Source organism: Heterodontus francisci, chromosome 13 (genome assembly GCF_036365525.1).
Source record: "Heterodontus francisci isolate sHetFra1 chromosome 13, sHetFra1.hap1, whole genome shotgun sequence".
Taxonomy (NCBI): domain Eukaryota; kingdom Metazoa; phylum Chordata; class Chondrichthyes; order Heterodontiformes; family Heterodontidae; genus Heterodontus; species Heterodontus francisci.
In genome coordinates, this window is record NC_090383.1 from 66,600,614 (window position 1) to 66,617,825 (window position 17,212).

General features: G+C 40.0%; 1 protein-coding gene and 1 long non-coding RNA gene across 4 annotated transcripts in view; one reads left to right on the plus strand and one right to left on the minus strand.

Annotated features, from left to right (window-relative positions):
- The window catches only part of sptbn1 (spectrin, beta, non-erythrocytic 1), a 340,000-nt gene extending 326,670 nt beyond the window's left edge, over window positions 1-13,330 (minus strand). The window contains exon 1 of one of the 3 annotated variants that reach the window (XM_068044925.1): window positions 13,309-13,330. The gene's annotated coding sequence lies outside the window, so the exon portion shown is untranslated. Of the gene's footprint in view, window positions 1-13,095; window positions 13,194-13,308 lie in introns of those variants that run through there. The other 2 variants (XM_068044923.1, XM_068044926.1) reach the window with 2 other exon arrangements.
- The window catches only part of LOC137376417 (uncharacterized), a 106,364-nt gene continuing 100,904 nt past the window's right edge, over window positions 11,753-17,212 (plus strand). Inside the window, exon 1 of the long non-coding RNA XR_010976212.1 lies at window positions 11,753-11,973. This is a non-coding gene — a long non-coding RNA (uncharacterized lncRNA). The remainder of the gene's footprint in view (window positions 11,974-17,212) is intronic.

Genomic DNA, 17,212 nt, shown 5'->3' on the forward strand with positions numbered 1-17,212 from the left:
GCTCTCCCGATGTGATATACTCACTTACCCAACCCCCTTTCCTGGTTTCTTTTCAAGTATCCTGTTGATCAGCTATCAATTCTCTGGTTTCCCAGCACTAAACTGGAAAACCAGCAATTTGAGTGGGTGCGTTTTTTTAAGAACATTCACAGGGGTTCTATACGCTCTATTGGTAGCTGGTCTAGGGCTGTAAAACAGGTTTTGGGGCCAGCCTAATGTGGAGATGGGGAAATGGATGGATTCAGAAAAGAGAGGGGGAAATAAGGATATCAAGTAGGGAATGGGGAGAGAAATAAGGGCGAGGGGGTAGGAAAAAAGGCACAAGTGAGGCAGTGGGATCAGGAGATGGTGGCAAGTTTAGGAGGTGCAAACAGGAAGGAATAAGGAATGTAATTAGAGCAGAGGAGGAGATCGCAGGCAGTATCAGAGGATGGAGGAAGAAAATTGGGAGAGGACACAAAGGGCAACAATGGGTATGGTAGGATGTAAAGGACGAGGTGCTAGTTGGTAAGGGCAGCATGTGAAATCAGTGAGGGGTGGTGGGAAGAGTTAGGGCAGAAGTAGTACAGGGGTAATATCAACATATGCTGGCGAGAAGATATGGGAGTATAATATCAGTGAAGGGGTGACGGGTAGGGGTGAGATGGAAGCACACGGAGTAGATCCCTCTCTCTCACCACTACCCCTGCCCCAAACCACCCGAGACCAGACTATGCCTTACATCCTGGCTGGTCACCAGCCATATGTGGACCCATCCCCACCAGTGACCTCCCAGCATGTGGCTCTGCCTGGATAACTCCTGTGACCAGTATTCCAGACCCTCTCCGATTGTCACTGGTTCCCTTAACTGCCCAAGTGGAGCCCTGCATCTACCATTGAAAGAATATTGTCTGTAGCCCTCAGTACCTTTCCCCATTATGCCACAGCATCCATTGGGAAGGAGATGGAGAAGCAAAACAACACAGACATAGAGGAACACAAAGATGATAGAGAGAAGCAAAACAAAGATTAATGAAACAGGTGAGAGAACATTGCTCCGATTTGTGAGCAACACCACAGGGGATTTCCTGGTAATATAGCAAAAGTTTTGCACGGAGCACAAAATTCCTGCTCATTTCATATTCCCATATTAACACCTTTACCATGTCTAAGCCATTTATACAAAAGGATATAGCTGCTATGATGCACCTTTAAGTTCTCCCAATGCTAAGTGACACTGCTACTCACCAACCTCCTACATCCATTCCTCTAGGTGACTCTGCAGTTAAGTTTTATATTACTTCAAATTTTAAGTTCATTTAATTTTCGTTTGCTGCCAGATAAATTTTATTGTTATTTAAATTCATTATTTAAAAATAGAAAATGCTGGAAATACTCAGCAGGTCTGGCAGCATCTGTGGAGAGAGAAACAGCATTAACATATGTGACCACCCTGTTTTTCTCCCCACAGATGCTGCCAGACTCTCCACCTACCTAATTTGGTAGGTGGCCTGTCGGCTGAATTTATGAAAGACTAGGCTGTTAAAATGGTCTCATTCGGCTACAGAATCTTAACCTGTCAGTGTGATTTCCAGCTGAAAACCGGATGGTAGTTAAATTTCAGCCCCATAATTTTGTACATTTACCAAATGAAAGAGCTCAGTTCATGATGTTCTAGAGCATGGATTGGAAGAGGATTTTTCCTCAATAAAGTGATCATGGAAAATAATAGGATGCCAATTCCATGTCGTTCAAGGAGGTCGCAGAACTTAGTACAAGAGTATTTGTTGACTAGTTACCCAAGTGAAATCTAGATTGTAAAAACCATCCTGGTTTCAGATTACACATCAAACTCTCAACTGTTTGCAACATTGTTGCAGCGGAACACAGCTAGTCATAAAATGTCATATTTTACAAACAATATTGTTTCTGAAACAAATGAAATAAAAATGTATCATGTCATTTGTTTTAAAGTTAAAAGGTTTTTGGCAGCGGAAACCACTTTCACCCCTATGCACCAGATCACCATTTCAGGTCAATGAACTCCTCATGTTCAGCACATGTTATTCCCTTCACCAAAAGGCATTTATCTCCTCTCACATTGGATGAATAGACCACCGAGAGACAAATGTGACTGTAAAATATGTAGCAATTCCTGAAACTGAAACACCTTGACAGGTACAATATGTTATCATGGTCAGTGCACTAGAATGTATTACTGCACTCTCCACAATAGTTCAGAATTAAACCCATTTTTACATTATCCAAGAATATCCAATTTAGTCACATTCTAACAAAAATAGGGAAAAAAGTCAAAGTTAAGACACAATATGTTCATAAGTAATGTATCCACTGGAAGCCAAAGCCAAGTAGGATACAAATAACCCTGATAATACAAGTGATTCAGTATCAATATCTTTATTCCATTTGTACCTCAGGTTGAATTTGATTTGAAATGCTAAGTTTGAAGCAAATTCAATCTCTTCAGAACTCGCACAGTACCCTGTCTCCAAAAGCAGCAGTTCCTTTGATAGTATCAAATTAACAGCCCTATTCATAGCCAATGTTGAATAAAGGGCACAGAACCCAATGGGAATTGTAATCGGATTGTTAACGTGTTTGAAATTTGAATAGTTTTAGTTCAGCTTAAAACCAATAACGACTTGCATTTTTATAGCACCTTCAATGGTGAAAAATACTGCAAGGCACTTGCGAGGGATAAGGAAATGGAAGATGTATGTTTTCACTCTCCAGTGTAGACACATTTACTGAAATCATTTCAATTCTTAACAGCTGCAAATGCAGTAGAAATCCAAATTAGCAACGGCTCGGTTAGCTAGCTGTGACATAAAGTACAGTACTGTGTGAAGGAATTGATATAAGGCTAGCAATTGCCAAGGGGAAAAGCACCTTGAAAAAAATATGAAATTGCACAAAAAAAATCACATGCATCAAAATATAAATAGCATTAAAATGTGTTGTTCTTTAAACGCTAGTTTACCCAATGGCTTTGTGGGTAAATGTGTTGAGTAACATTACACTGAACAGCACAGAGCACAAGATTCCCAGGTATGATCCTGATATGTGCTGTCAAAAACTAAATTGGCCAATGCTCCTACACTCATGGCTATAAGAGAACTACTCGAGGGCAGTTGGCCCCCTGGAATCATTCGCTAGTATGAGTCTGCACCTTCAAGAAGGGAAGAAAATTGGTGATGGGGGAGGTAAAAATGCTGAATGACCTTTAAACTAAAAATGACCTGCCCTAAAAAGTCCTACAATACTTAAAAGGCTCCTGCTGTTGACTCAAGAAATAACTAAATATAAACTGCCAGTTGAAAGGTAACCACTTAAATATCTTTCAAACCATTATTTTGGGGACATGGTCAGGTCAGAGGGGGTTATTTTTGTTACTGTTCTTCTGGTGGTATTTACATGTTATTAAAGGATGAAAATAAAATGCACAATTTACTAGCTAATGGTTAATTTATAAGTGATTATTTCAGAATGAAAGTCTGAGTATATTTAGTAGCTAAAGAAATAATGTGCTTTTATCTAGCACCGTTCATGTCCACAGGATTTGCCAAAGCACTTCACAGTCAATGAATCACTTTTTGGAAGTGTAGTAACTGTTGGAATGCAGAGACACGGCAGCCAATTTATATGCAGCAAGGATCTGCAAACAGTTCATAATAAATGGCTAGTAATCTGTTTTAGTGGTACTGGTTGAGGGATAAATGTTGTCAAGCCACCGGGAGAACACCCTTGCTCTTCTTCCAATAGCATCACACATCCATCTGAACGTGCTCAGTTTACTCAGCATCATCACTGATTTACAGTGATGCAATGAATTGCCCATGTAACCTTTAACACTCATGTTGGTAAGTAACTCTGTCCATTAATGATTTGCTACTCAATGTGTGCCCAATTTTAATTTTATGTTGTAATTTGAAACCAATGGCATTCAGTGCATTACCTGTAGCCTAGCTTTATCTTTCATGATTTGGGAAGAAAGAGTTAATTCACTCGATCAGCTTGATGGTAACCTAATTCAGGGTTGGTAAATTAATTTCTTAATAGTATAAGATGTTTCGATGAGCCAGATTAGGCCTCATTCATCCCTAGATTTATGCTGGGAAGTAAAACTCCAGACATTCCCTTGATAAGGAACTAAAGGAGACAATTAAGATTTTGTCTGGTTTCTCGGCATATATCTGTCAGGATACCAAAACCCAGCTTTCTTACACACTTCCAATATTAACAAGTAAAACCAAGATTATTTCACATGACAGAGGAAATGGATTGGTGCCATTATCAAGGATTGATAATTACTTGGTTTAAAATGCATAAAATACAAACTTGAAATTGAAACTATTATCCAAGTTACAGAAAAGCAGAATCATATTTTCCATTAGAACATCCACCAACTACTGACTGATGTCCGTACGGTACTAAATAACATGTTTTAGTAATAAATTAATAAAAAGTAAAAGAAAAAATGGTAACGACAATTATCACTAGGACAACATTGCCTCCAACTCGAATATAGATCATGATGCGTTCACTGTAATAGATTCAAGAATGCAGGTAAAACACACACTTCCATAATGAAATTATGAGCAGCAGAATACAATATAAAAATTTTGCAGCTTGAACATACATGCTGAAAGTGTTAAACAGGCATATAAAGAGCTCCTATGCTTTTACTGATTTTTTTATCTGAAACTAACTATAGGTATGCGTAATTAAATATTTCAGTGCTGCCACTAGGAACTAGGTACAGTGTAGTGATACATAGGTGAAATGTTCATCTTACGTCCACCTGAACTGTGGAAAACACTCAGCTATATTATAAATTTTGTCCTTCCAACACATTGTGTTTGGAGACTGCTTTAATCTATTTAATACTAGGGTGAAGCACCGGTGGTCACAGGTACATAAATAGTCATGGAAACAAATTTAGGTATTAAAAAGTATCACAAAATGAATTGGCATAAATTCAGTTACTCCTGTAGCATATTGTTATTACTATAAAAAGTTTAGTTACAACACAGTATTTAAGGTCTGCACATTATGTCCTTAGGATGAAGGTTATTTCCTCCACATTCCACTGGGTCTCAGACACTGATGAATTGTAGCCAGAACTTCTTATCCCATATATCTGCATACACTGCTTTTAAGTGATCATTAGGAGGTGCTGGTTAGCAGTACAGAGCACAGGCCAGTTACAGATGCACACAAACCCTGGATTATTCAGAACCAAAATTTACAGCTTCCAGCACCATATTTTCTGGAAGTAGATTTCTTCAGCTCTTAACTGCCACAAGGCAAGTTTTATTCAGGGGCACTGTAGCTTGAACTCTAGATTTTATGTAATAATTTCCTCAGGTCAGAGAAAACTATTAACTATGCACAGTATATACAGAACAGCCTGTTCTTTTTTCAAGCAAAAATCATTGCCAGCTTGACAAGCAACATATATTCATTTAATAAATTTAACAGTAAAATCTTCTTCCAGTACTAAACTAGCAAGAGGTTTTCCAGAGAAGATACAAGATTAAAAGATGCAAATGCGCTTGAAACTGAGGATGTGCACAAGATCATACAATATTCTGAATGATTACTGCTTAAAGGGAAGACAGAGACAACAAGACCACCCCAACAAAATGTACCAAGGCTTAATTCAAGACTTCAATATAAAGGAGATGGAAGACAGGCTGAAAGGACTGAAAATAAATCGCCAGGGTTAAATAGCATTTAGCCCAGAGTGTAGAGACTAGCAAGGAAATTTGTGAGGCACTGACATTCATTATGAGGGAGTCAGTGGACACAGGGTGGGGGAAACAGGGGGCTAACAGTAAATTGGAAAGAGACCTATTTAAAAAAGACCGACAAAACAGACACAGGCAACTACAGACACATTAGTCTTACTTCAATTCCTTGTAAAATAATATGATTAATAATAAAGAATAAACTTAGTTATCTGTAAAATACCTAACAGAAGACAACTTGACGTTAGGTGGAGGAAATACTGTCTGACCAACTTCCTTAATTTATTTGAGGAAAATGACAACCCAGGTTGACTAAATCACTAAATAAAAAATGTGAGTGGGTTGAACAACAGCACATGAAATTTAATGCAGGCAAGTGAAAAGTATTTTCACAGGAAGGAAAATTAGGTAACTTACTTGCCTGGTGCTGAAATAGCTATGGGTTAAATTAACATAGATCTAGGAGTCTTAGGTAATTGAACTCTCAACATCTCCAGCCAATGCAAAAGAGCAAGTCAACAATGCCAACAGAACGTTGAAACTACATAGCCAAAACAGTAGAACACAATTCAGAGAAAGTCATTATCAAATCATACATTGCTCTGGTCAGACCACACCTAGAGTACTGTATCTTGTTCCTTGGTGACCAAAACAAGGGAGACATTCAAGCACTGGACGCAGCAAAGAGCCTCAAGGCTGACCCTTAGAGTCATGAGTTTCAGCTGCAAGTAAAGACTAGAATGACTTTTTTTCCAACTGGAAAGGAGACATCCGAGAGGGAATCTTACAGATAGTTTATTCTAAAGTATTCCAGATTAACTGTTTTCATACCCTTTACTATGGGAGTAGGTCAAGGGGACAGTTTCAAACTAGCAGAAAAGATAACTGGTATCAGGATGTTTTCATCACACAGAGAATAATCAACACTTGGAATGGACCTCTGGATAGAATGATTGAGATGAAAACTCTGGAACATTTAATTAACTAGATGCAACAAAAGGAGAGTGTAGGTTTCTTCAGAATGGACAAATTAAGATGGGGCAAGTAGCCCTCCTCATCTGTAAGCATCCTGTGATATGTTGCTGTCTCCCAGGATTTGATTACACAATCTAGGTTGACGCTTCAAAACATCACTGAGAGTACTGATTCTTACTGGTGCAATCCTTTGGATGAAACCCTAAACTGAGGCGCCACCTGTCTATTTAACTGGTTCAGGTGGACAATGAAGATGTCATGGTACTATAAGAGTCATGTGTGCTCCCAGTGTCCTAGCCAACAATCCTCCCATAACCAACACCACCAAAAACAGATTAAATGATCACGCATCTCATTGCTGTATGAGAGACCTTACTCTGTGTAAAATGTCTGCTGTGCTTTCCGATATGAGTCACTCCATTTCAAAGAAATTTACATTAGACTGTTTGAAAGATTTGATGACATATATTGATTTTCTTTTTCTTCTAATCCACAATAATTCTTAGTATGCTCCAAAATCTCAACATGATAACATTAAGTAATTAAATTTCAAAATTAAATGTACCTCTATTTCATGTAACTCTGGACAGAAAAGATATGCAAATATATGAACATAAATCAAGAATCATGCTTTGCATTTAAAATTACATTCTGCTCTGGAATTTTCTGCCCCTCTTTGTGACCCCACATTACTGTTTATAAACTTCCATACTTCCATATTTGCAGTACAACATGTGACCAATTTTCAATGAATTACATCAGCACTCCACTTCATGGAACTAAAGGAGATGACTAATACAAAATACACAATGGAAACTGGTAAATCAAATGCTCATTCACATAATCAAGATCTCAATGTTTTACATCTCAAACCAAATTGGCTTGTATCTTTGCTTCAAATGTATGTAAGGTTTCTAAAGTATGCCTCAAAATGAAACTGACAAAAAAATCCCATAATCAAATACTGAATATATTCTAAAGATGAAGTTTTAGCTGCGCTAATGTAAATTTGCTTTTGTGTTAGTTTGAATTAACGTACCAGAAAGTCTTAATTGCTAAAATGAAGTGCAGCCTCAGGTCACTCAGTTTACTTGTTTGTTGGGGGAAACTTCACAGATTGAAATATGCTAGCCAGTTTCTGATTACAGTTTGAAAGTAGCCAGCATTTTAAGATAAACATTTGTAACAGAAGGACATTTTTATGTACTGCCGTACGGTTTTTCATATAAATTACAGGTGAATTTCCTGTGGTGTTGGTCATGGTAAATTGGATGATAAATTGTTTTATAAGGACTCAAATGATATACCATGTAATACACAATGAATCATTCTGTTGATAAGTTGAAGCAGCCTTTCTTCAAGGCCACAAAATCTAGTAGTAAGCCTAGCTTCAGGCCAGCCAGTGTTTGATTGTTGGTCATGAGGTAATTGGGCACATTGTAACATCCCTATAAAGTTTCAGGCTTTGATAGAGGCATCACAGCATTAGATTTCAGGTATAAAAACAAGAAATGCTGGAAATACTCAGTAGGTCCGTGCAGAGAGAAGCAGAGTTAACGTTTCAGGTCAGAGACCCTTCTTCAGAACTGACAAATATTAGAAATGTAAAAGGCTTTAAGCAAGTAAAGCAGGGGTCCAGACCTGAGTATTTCCAGCATTTCTTGTTTTTATTTCAGATTGCCAGCATCTGCAGTATTTTGCTTTTATTTTAGATTTCAGGTAGTTTGTGATCTGTAGCACTGTTGCACTTGTCTGATAAACTTCTACCTCAGATCCTTTTTAGGTTAACTGGCCTTCAGTGAAGGAACTTTACAGATAACTTGGTAAATTTCCAGCTTCACATCAGAGCAAAGCCAGTACACCTTTCTTATCGTCTTATGTTTTTGACATAGAAATGGTACATTTGGACTATGATAGATACGTGCTTGATGCAAGACATATACATCATTTCATCTCCCATGGTGCTGCTCACAAGATGTATATTTTATAAAGGTCAGTAGAGTTACACTGTGTAATGCACAATATATTATGCTGCTAAGGTACAGGCAAAGTCCTTTTAAAAAGGTACCAAATGTAATTTGCTCTACATTCTGAATGATTGGGTCAATTACAGGTCTGGATTTCTTCTTAAGGGTTGAAATATCTAACTGTCATTAATTGAACAGAGTCTAAAAGACCACAGAATTTAACTGATCAGGGAACTGTGGAGATTGGAATACACTTGTCTGTTCAGGCTGCAGCTGAAAATCACACAGCAATTTAAGATTGCAACGAAAAGTGTGATGTTATTTTATTAAAAGATATGGTTATCAATTTCAATTTAGGGTGCAAATACAATTTTGTGGTATACATTAAACAGTTTCAGAAGTTTCATAAAATATTTTATGATCATCCAACAAAAAAATTGTTCTCATCCAAACATACCAGCACATTTTCTGTGCATTACACAGGAGAAAATGAAGATGGGCTAATTGTGGTGAATGTGGAAGCCCAGGAGTAACCAGGAGGGCAGGGCCAAGGTAATCAGGAAGACCACGACAGGCAAAAAGCCAGACAATAAGAGGTCTAGAGAATCAGTGGCGTTGAAAGGCACAGCTGGTACCAGGAGGTTCAACCAGTGAGATAGCTGTAGGTAGCAGGTGTTATGGAGGCAACTCGGTACTTCATTGATTTCCTATTTTCTCATGGCTGGTGATGGTGCCTGAAGTAGGGATATGTCATTGCACCTGTACATTGATTCACTGTTTCCTATCATTTCTGATTAAGAAAAAAATTCAATGAGAAAGCTCATACTGCAGGCTACAGACAGATAAATAAAAATATTAAGATAGGCGATGAATTGAGCTTTACAGGAACTCTGTTTTAAATAAAGATTTAAAATTGGTGCTAAATTCCGTGTATGATAGAATTAATTTGACCGAACATGGAACCTGCTCATGATGGCTAAACTTAAGATTTGATTTGATGTCACAAAAAAACATTTAATTAAGGAGAACTTTAGTGGTATACTACTTTCACCTCTGGAACGGATTTCAAATCCAGCTTATGCTGGGGCACAAAAGTAGTCTTCTCCCATTGTCTGTATTAGAAATTTTTTTGACAGTCTTAATCCAGTTCCTGTTGACTATTACATACCATGTAATTACTGCTAAGCTGACATTAATCAACTTTTAATTGGGCATATCTTTCAGGAAGCCTTTGGAATAACTAGTATGGGAAATGAAAGTACCACACTGATGCAATAAGGGGTGTTCAAATTGAGGCACAATTGCTGGAGTAGAATGGAGGGAGCTTGCATCTAGCCATTTTGCACTAAACCTGACAGCACCAAATACCAACACTCTGCATGTATGAAATGGGAAAGTGTTCCATTATACTATTTGTGGGTTTTTTAAATAAAGTTTAATCATCCATTACTTTAAAATACCACACAATTGACAAAATAATGTAATCAGATTGCTTTTTGTAAACTAAAAAATAATCCGATATTCCATTATAGGATTTTTTTCAAATCTTCCAAGAAACTACACATTGAAATGCATATTTAATATTGATGATGGCATATAAATCTCCTTCACTCAGTAGAAGTTATGAAGATTGACAATTTAGAGAGTTTTGATGCACTAAACTTTCAATGGAATCAATACTGGAGCAGGAGGGGAATATATCAATTTTCCTGCAGCATAATTACTTAGTGCACCAAAGCAGACTATTTAGAAATGCATTATGTAACACATATATGGGAATGTGTTGCAAGGCAGCAACAAGGCACAAAAATTGAGATGATATCACTAAACATGAGTAAAGCTTCAGCAGTATATCCATGTCACCTCAAGCCCAATACGTTATGTCCTTGAAATACATTCTAACGTGCAGCATTCTCTGAACGGAGAGTATAGTATATAATGCTTGGATAACTGGGCACAGAAGAAATATTTCCACTCCTACATGAATGAAAGTTACAAGATATGAAAAGTTCAACCATACTTTGCTTTGTTACACAACTTGTAAAATCAAATGGTTTTGCAGCACTAGATTCAAATTTTAAAATATATTAACATATTTGTCACTAATTTTACTTCGAAATGAAATTAATGTTGTTTATAATGGAGTACTTCGAATCATATTGGCCATTTTCAAATAAAATCATAGCCAATTACAATAGTGCACATTAAGCCAATTGGATCTGTTAAACTGTAATAAAAACTGCATCAATAGCATCAGATGATGGGTCTCAATTTATCCAGATGAGATCTTCAAGATGTCCATCCACAAATCTCTTAAAATAGTGATCAGATATTGCATAGTGTTAATTATGCTTAATTACTGAATCACTATAATTTAGATGATGCATTCAAAGCTAGTTGTAGCTTGGGGAAGTAGGTCGCGAAACATGATATCCAAGAGAGTGCTGATTAACTGCAGAGCGAATCTGATGATCAAAAGAAAGGCATCAATATATTGACCTATAAAGATATCAGATCAATACACGGGGGGAGGGGAGAGAGAGAGAGAGAACGGTGGGCACAGGGCTGAGTAGAATTTACAGTTGGAAGGGGACTTGCAAAGGAAATAGCAAATTTAGTTTCACATTACCATATTGCAAGGTATACCAAACACTTTGTAATTGGTCATATCTAAAAGCTATATGGGATGACCAAGAAATTCCCCAATGAATTATAATTATATCCCCGTTGATAGACAACATTTTTGAATTATATTTAGTCCACTAGTGCAATAGCAATAAAATAGCGGTCTCTGGGGTTGGTAACAATTATGTTCAGGGCAACCACTATATTTTCAGGAATAACATTTTTCTGGAGCGGAGAGTGGATCGAAAGATTGTCATTGAACTTGACGTTGCATTGTTTCATGAGTCACGCAGTAACAGCAGTCTATACACAAGGCCACTGAAGGGTCTTTTGGAATTTTAGAATTCCTGCATTTTAAGCCTCGCTTCTAACGCATGAACTACACGCCATATAACTCAACTGTCAGTGAGCGAACAGGTTAATAATTACAACATTAATTCGGTTGTTCACTGCAACGGTGCAGTTCAGTATAGCATTTTTTAAAAAGACTACATGCTTCTTGTATGAACTGCTCTCCTGAAGCCGCCCAAAATGTAATCCGTGTTAATGGACCTCTAGGTCCAAAGGATCGAATTTATGTCAAGAACACGTTCGCATAATTTATTCAACAGCCCGATTTCTGAAGTCCAACAATCTCAGAACTGTGCAAGAGCTTGGTAAGTGAAATCTCACATGCAAGCTGTATATGCCGAAAAGTGTTAGGTGGGCCGCACGGTTTACCTTGATTATTGGGGAATGGGCTGGGATGCGAAAAACCAGGATGTCTTTACCGCCCCTCTGTGCACGCCATTGGAAATGGACTACTTATACAATCAACAGGATAATTACTCTGCATTCTCTAAATGTTATCTCAAACTCGTTGTCCAATTGCAAATCTATATACATTTTAATTCCCCATTCCGCATCTAACCCCACCCCTGATAATCTATCTGTACAGTGAAGATTAATATTGAATGCAGCTGCAGGCTGGACACAAGCACCGCATTCGGTTGCAGCAATGCGATCTATAATAAAGCATCGCGTTAACCACCACTCCCACCCCCACCTAATTACCCATTCACTATGACAAAATGCGCAAGTATCCACGCTTTACTCTGCCACTTACCTTTAATGTCACTTTTACCTGTCTAAACGGAAAATTAACAGTCAAGGGCAATTTAGGAAAAAATTCTCCATCACATCTGAAAAAGCTTGTTCTTAACGTCTGGTACTTTTTAAAAAATTAATACAAGATTACGGGAAAAAACAAAACCGTTCAGATTCTCGATCGAAACCACATTTATCTGACAACTGCAATCAGAGAATTAAAACTAAAGCTCTGTTTTCCGCGCATTCAACAGCTCTTGTTCTGGTCGCAGCATGAGATCCGCACGGCCACGCCTATTTGCATCTGTACCGTTAGATTAATGTGGAGAAAAAAAAACAAACGCTGGGCTTTCACAGGACTCAAACTTGAACAAATATCAACGGCAAATCCCAAACCGAAAAAAAGGAAGTGAACAAACCTTCAAACCCAAACTGGGGTTGATTACATATTAAACAAATCCATCTGCTCCACTTAAAAGCATCAGAGCCACTGAGGATGGTAAGACACCGCGAATATTCCCACCTCAGGCTCCTCTCCATTTCACCTTCAGATTCATATTTTTAAATGAATCAGAATCGATGTCTTTGCCTGCCATGCAATCAGAATTATCCGCATATTTAAATATTAAATGAGGGCTTTAGGTGCGACCTATTTCCCCAATCATGGTCCTTGCCCGGTGAAGAATGCATACCTTTACCCGGAGAGAAGCGAGTATTGTGCAGCTGCAGGAATGGGAGACGAGGCTGGGACAATCCGCACCGTGAAGCAAAAGCAGGAGCACTGATTGACTGCGCGCTGACACAGGCACCAGGCGGGCGGGAGAGGCGGGGACAACAAACAGCGTCACCTCACTCCATCCCATCCAACAGCAACAAAATGTACCCGCCCCACCTCCGACACTTACCCAGGCCAGGCCGGTCCCTGGACGGAGGCTGCAGTGCGCTGTAGCTGGCGAGAAGCTACACCAAGCCACGGGATCCTCTCCTCCAGCGATGGCGCCCAGCTCGCAGGCGGAGGGATAAACGCTGCTGCATGCGGCGGAGGGAGCGGGTGAAGCGGCTGCGGCTCGAGCGCTTTCCGCGGGGCCTGGCTCGAGCCACTCACCTCATGGGGCAGGTTCAGTGCAGAAAGGATTTAGTCACTATCACACGAAGAAGCTAAAACTCATTTAAATTCTCTAGAGGAGAGGGAAAGACGAATGGAAGAATCTCCGGCTTGTTTCGTATATTTCTCTCCCTGCACTTCGGTATTTCCTGAAATCGGGGTTGACTCGACTTGTTTTTTCCGGGCGTGGGCGGCAGGACGGGAGATGGGAATTTTACAGGAAAACATCATTAATATAATTATTTAAAAAAATATAACGGGGATCCTCGTCTATTGTAAGGAGCGGTTCCTGATTCAATATTCGAGAGTGACTGTTCAGAGTATTTTGTGTTTATATTGCTCAATGAATACACCGTAGTTTCTAATCCGAAGAAAGAAGTGCAGTAGTCATTTGCAAGTATTTTGTGGGGGGTTTCCTCACATTTAATGCTACAAAATAGTTCAAATCGTGAATTGGAAAGCACAGAAGTTAATTTTGATGACTCTCACAGCTGCCTCAACTACACTCTTCAAGTCCTGTCTCCTGTAAGGATTCCATTCTCCCAGTGTTTTTGTCTCAGATGCATCTGTTCTGATGATGCAACCTTCCACTTCTGTTATGTCTTCCTTTCTCCTCAACCGAGGATTCCCCCGCGCTGTGGTTGACATGACCCTGGACCATGTCCAGCCCATTTCCCACACTTCTGCACAAAACTCCTTCCCAGAACCACGATAGGGTTCCCCATGCCCTCACTTTCCACCCCACCAGCCTCCACATCCAAAGGATCAACCTCCACCTTTCCGCCACCTCCAGCATGACACCACTACCAAACACATTTCCCCTCCCCTCCTCTGTCAGCATTCCGAAGGGACCGTTCCCTCAGTGACACCCTGGCCCACTCTTCCATTAGCCCGAACACTTAGTCCCCTTTCCACAGTCCCTTCCCATGCAATCACAAGAGGTGTAATACTTGCCCTTTTACCTCCTCGCTCCTTACCATCCAAGGCCCCAGACACTACGTCTGGGTGAAGCAGCAGTTTACTTCTTTCAATTTTGTGTACTGTATTCACTGCTCACAGTGCAGTCGCCTCTACATTGGGGAGACCAAACGCAGATAGGGTGACCGCTTTGCGGAACACTTCCAATCGGTCCACAAGCATAACCCTGAGCTTCCAGTTGCTTGCCATTTTAATTCACAACCCTTCTCTTGTGCCCACATTTCTGTCCTCAGCTTGCTGCAGTGTTCCAGGGAAGCTCAATGCAAACTCTAGGAATAGCACCTCATCTTCCGGTTAGGCATTCTACAGCCTTCTCGACTCAATATTGGGTTCTATAATTTCAGACCATGGGCCCCATTATTTTTTATTTTCTATTTATTCATTTTTAATTTTTTTTAATATGTTTTATTTTTATCCATGCGCTAGTCTTCAACTTGTTCATGTTTTTGCTTTCGGACAGAGCTGTCCATTCTCCTGTCATTAGCACTCTCTAGACAAATACTTTGTCTTTTACTACAACCGTTTAGCACTCCATTTGCCTTTTGTTCCATGACATCTCTGTCTTTTAATCTCTCCTGCCCTCTACCCTATCACAGACCTTCCATTTTGCTCTTCTTCCCCTCCCTTTCACTTGCTTAAAGACTGTTACATTTCTAACCTTTACCAATTCTGATGAAAGATCACAGACCTGAAATGTTAACTCTGCTTCTCTCTCCATAGATGCTGCCAGACCTGCTGAGTATTTCCAGCACTTTCTACTCTCATTTCAGAGTTCTAGCATCCGCAGTATTTTGCTCTAATTTTTATGACCTGCTGGTTACACTACTGTAGGACATAATTCAGATTTGTTACTGCAGCTGCAGAAATATAGAATTCAAGATTTATTTCTTTGGGATTGGATGGTGCACAAGTAAAATCTAGACAGATTATATATCTTTCAGATAATAATGAGTTTAAGTGAGGCTGGAGACTATCCACCTTAGCCCCATTTAGTAAATTGATACTTGTCTCTTCAGACTACGAGAAAAGATTGGATGCCCGCCAAAGCTAATAAGTATCATCACCTCATTCCATGACAATATGAAAGGCACAATTCAACATGGTGGCTCCTCATCAGACCCCTTTCCTATCCTGAGTGGCGTGAAACAGGGCTGTGTTCTTGCACCCACACTTTTTGGGATTTTCTTCTCCCTACTGCTTTCACGTGCATTCAAGTCCTCGGAAGAAGGAATTTTCCTCCACACAAGATCAGGGGGCAGGTTGTTCAACCTTGCCCGTCTAAGAGCAAAGTCCAAAGTACGGAAAGTCCTCATCAGGGAACTCCTCTTTGCTGACGATGCTGCTTTAACATCTCACACTGAAGAGTGCCTGCAGAATCTCATCGACAGGTTTGCGGCAGCCTGCAATGAATTTGGCCTAACCATCAGCCTCAAGAAAACGAACATCATGGGGCAGGACGTCAGAAATGCTCCATCCATCAATATTGGCGACCACGCTCTAGAAGTGGTTCAAGAGTTCACCTACCTAGGCTCAACTATCACCAGTGGCCTGTCTCTGGATGAAGAAATCAACAGGCGCATGGAAAAGGCTTCCGCTGCTGTGTCCAGACTGGCCAGGAGAGTGTGGGAAAATGGCGCACTGACACGGAGCACAAAAGTCCGAGTGTATCAAGCCTGTGTCCTCAGTACCTTGCTCTATGGCAGCGAGGCCTGGACAACGTATGTCAGCCAAGAGCGACGTCTCAATTCATTCCATCTTCGCTGCCTCCGGAGAATACTTGGCATCAGGTGGCAGGACCGTATCTCCAACACAGAAGTCCTCGAGGCGGCCAACATCCCCAGCTTATACACACTACTGAGTCAGCGGCGCTTGAGATGGCTTGGCCATGTGAGCCGCATGGAAGATGGCGGGATCCCCAAAGAGACATTGTACAGCGAGCTCGCCACTGGTATCAGACCCATCGGCTGTCCATGTCTCCACTTTAAAGACGTCTGCAAACGCGACATGAAATCCTGTGACATTGATCATGAGTCGTGGGAGTCAGTTGCCAGCGTTCGCCAGAGCTGGCGGACAGCCATAAAGGCGGGGCTAAAGTGTGGCGAGTCGAAGAGACTTAGCAGTTGGCAGGAAAAAAGACAGAGGCGCAAGGGAAGAGCCAACTGTGTAACAGCCCCAACAATCAAATTTTTCTGCAGCACCTGTGGAAGAGCCTGTCACTCTAGAATTGGCCTTTATAGCCACTCCAGGCGCTGCTCCACACACCACTGACCACCTCCAGGCGCTTACCCATTGTCTCTCGAGATAAGGAGGCCAAAGAAGACTAATTCCAAATTTTCTGAAACTTCAAGTTGTAGGGCAAAAGGAGACAAAGAGAAGCTGGAGGGAAAAGCACTAAGTCCACTGCAATGTAAATAACGGACCTGGTATTGGTTAGAGATGCACGTCCCTTTGAGTGTTCCTTCAATTACATTCGTGGACGCTTTCTTGAAAGCTTTCTACAAGACCAGCAAGTATCTTTGCAGAACACTTGGTTGTTAAATAAGAATACCCAATAAAGAAAGAAGAAATCCACTTATGTCAAAACTGTTAGTACAAAATATGTTGTTTCAAGTAGCAAATAATTCAGGAATTAGTATTAACAATATTAGATAAGTCACCTATTTTCTTAAAACCTTAAAATGATTACATTTTGGCTGTAAATGAATACCTGAAAAATAAACACCAAG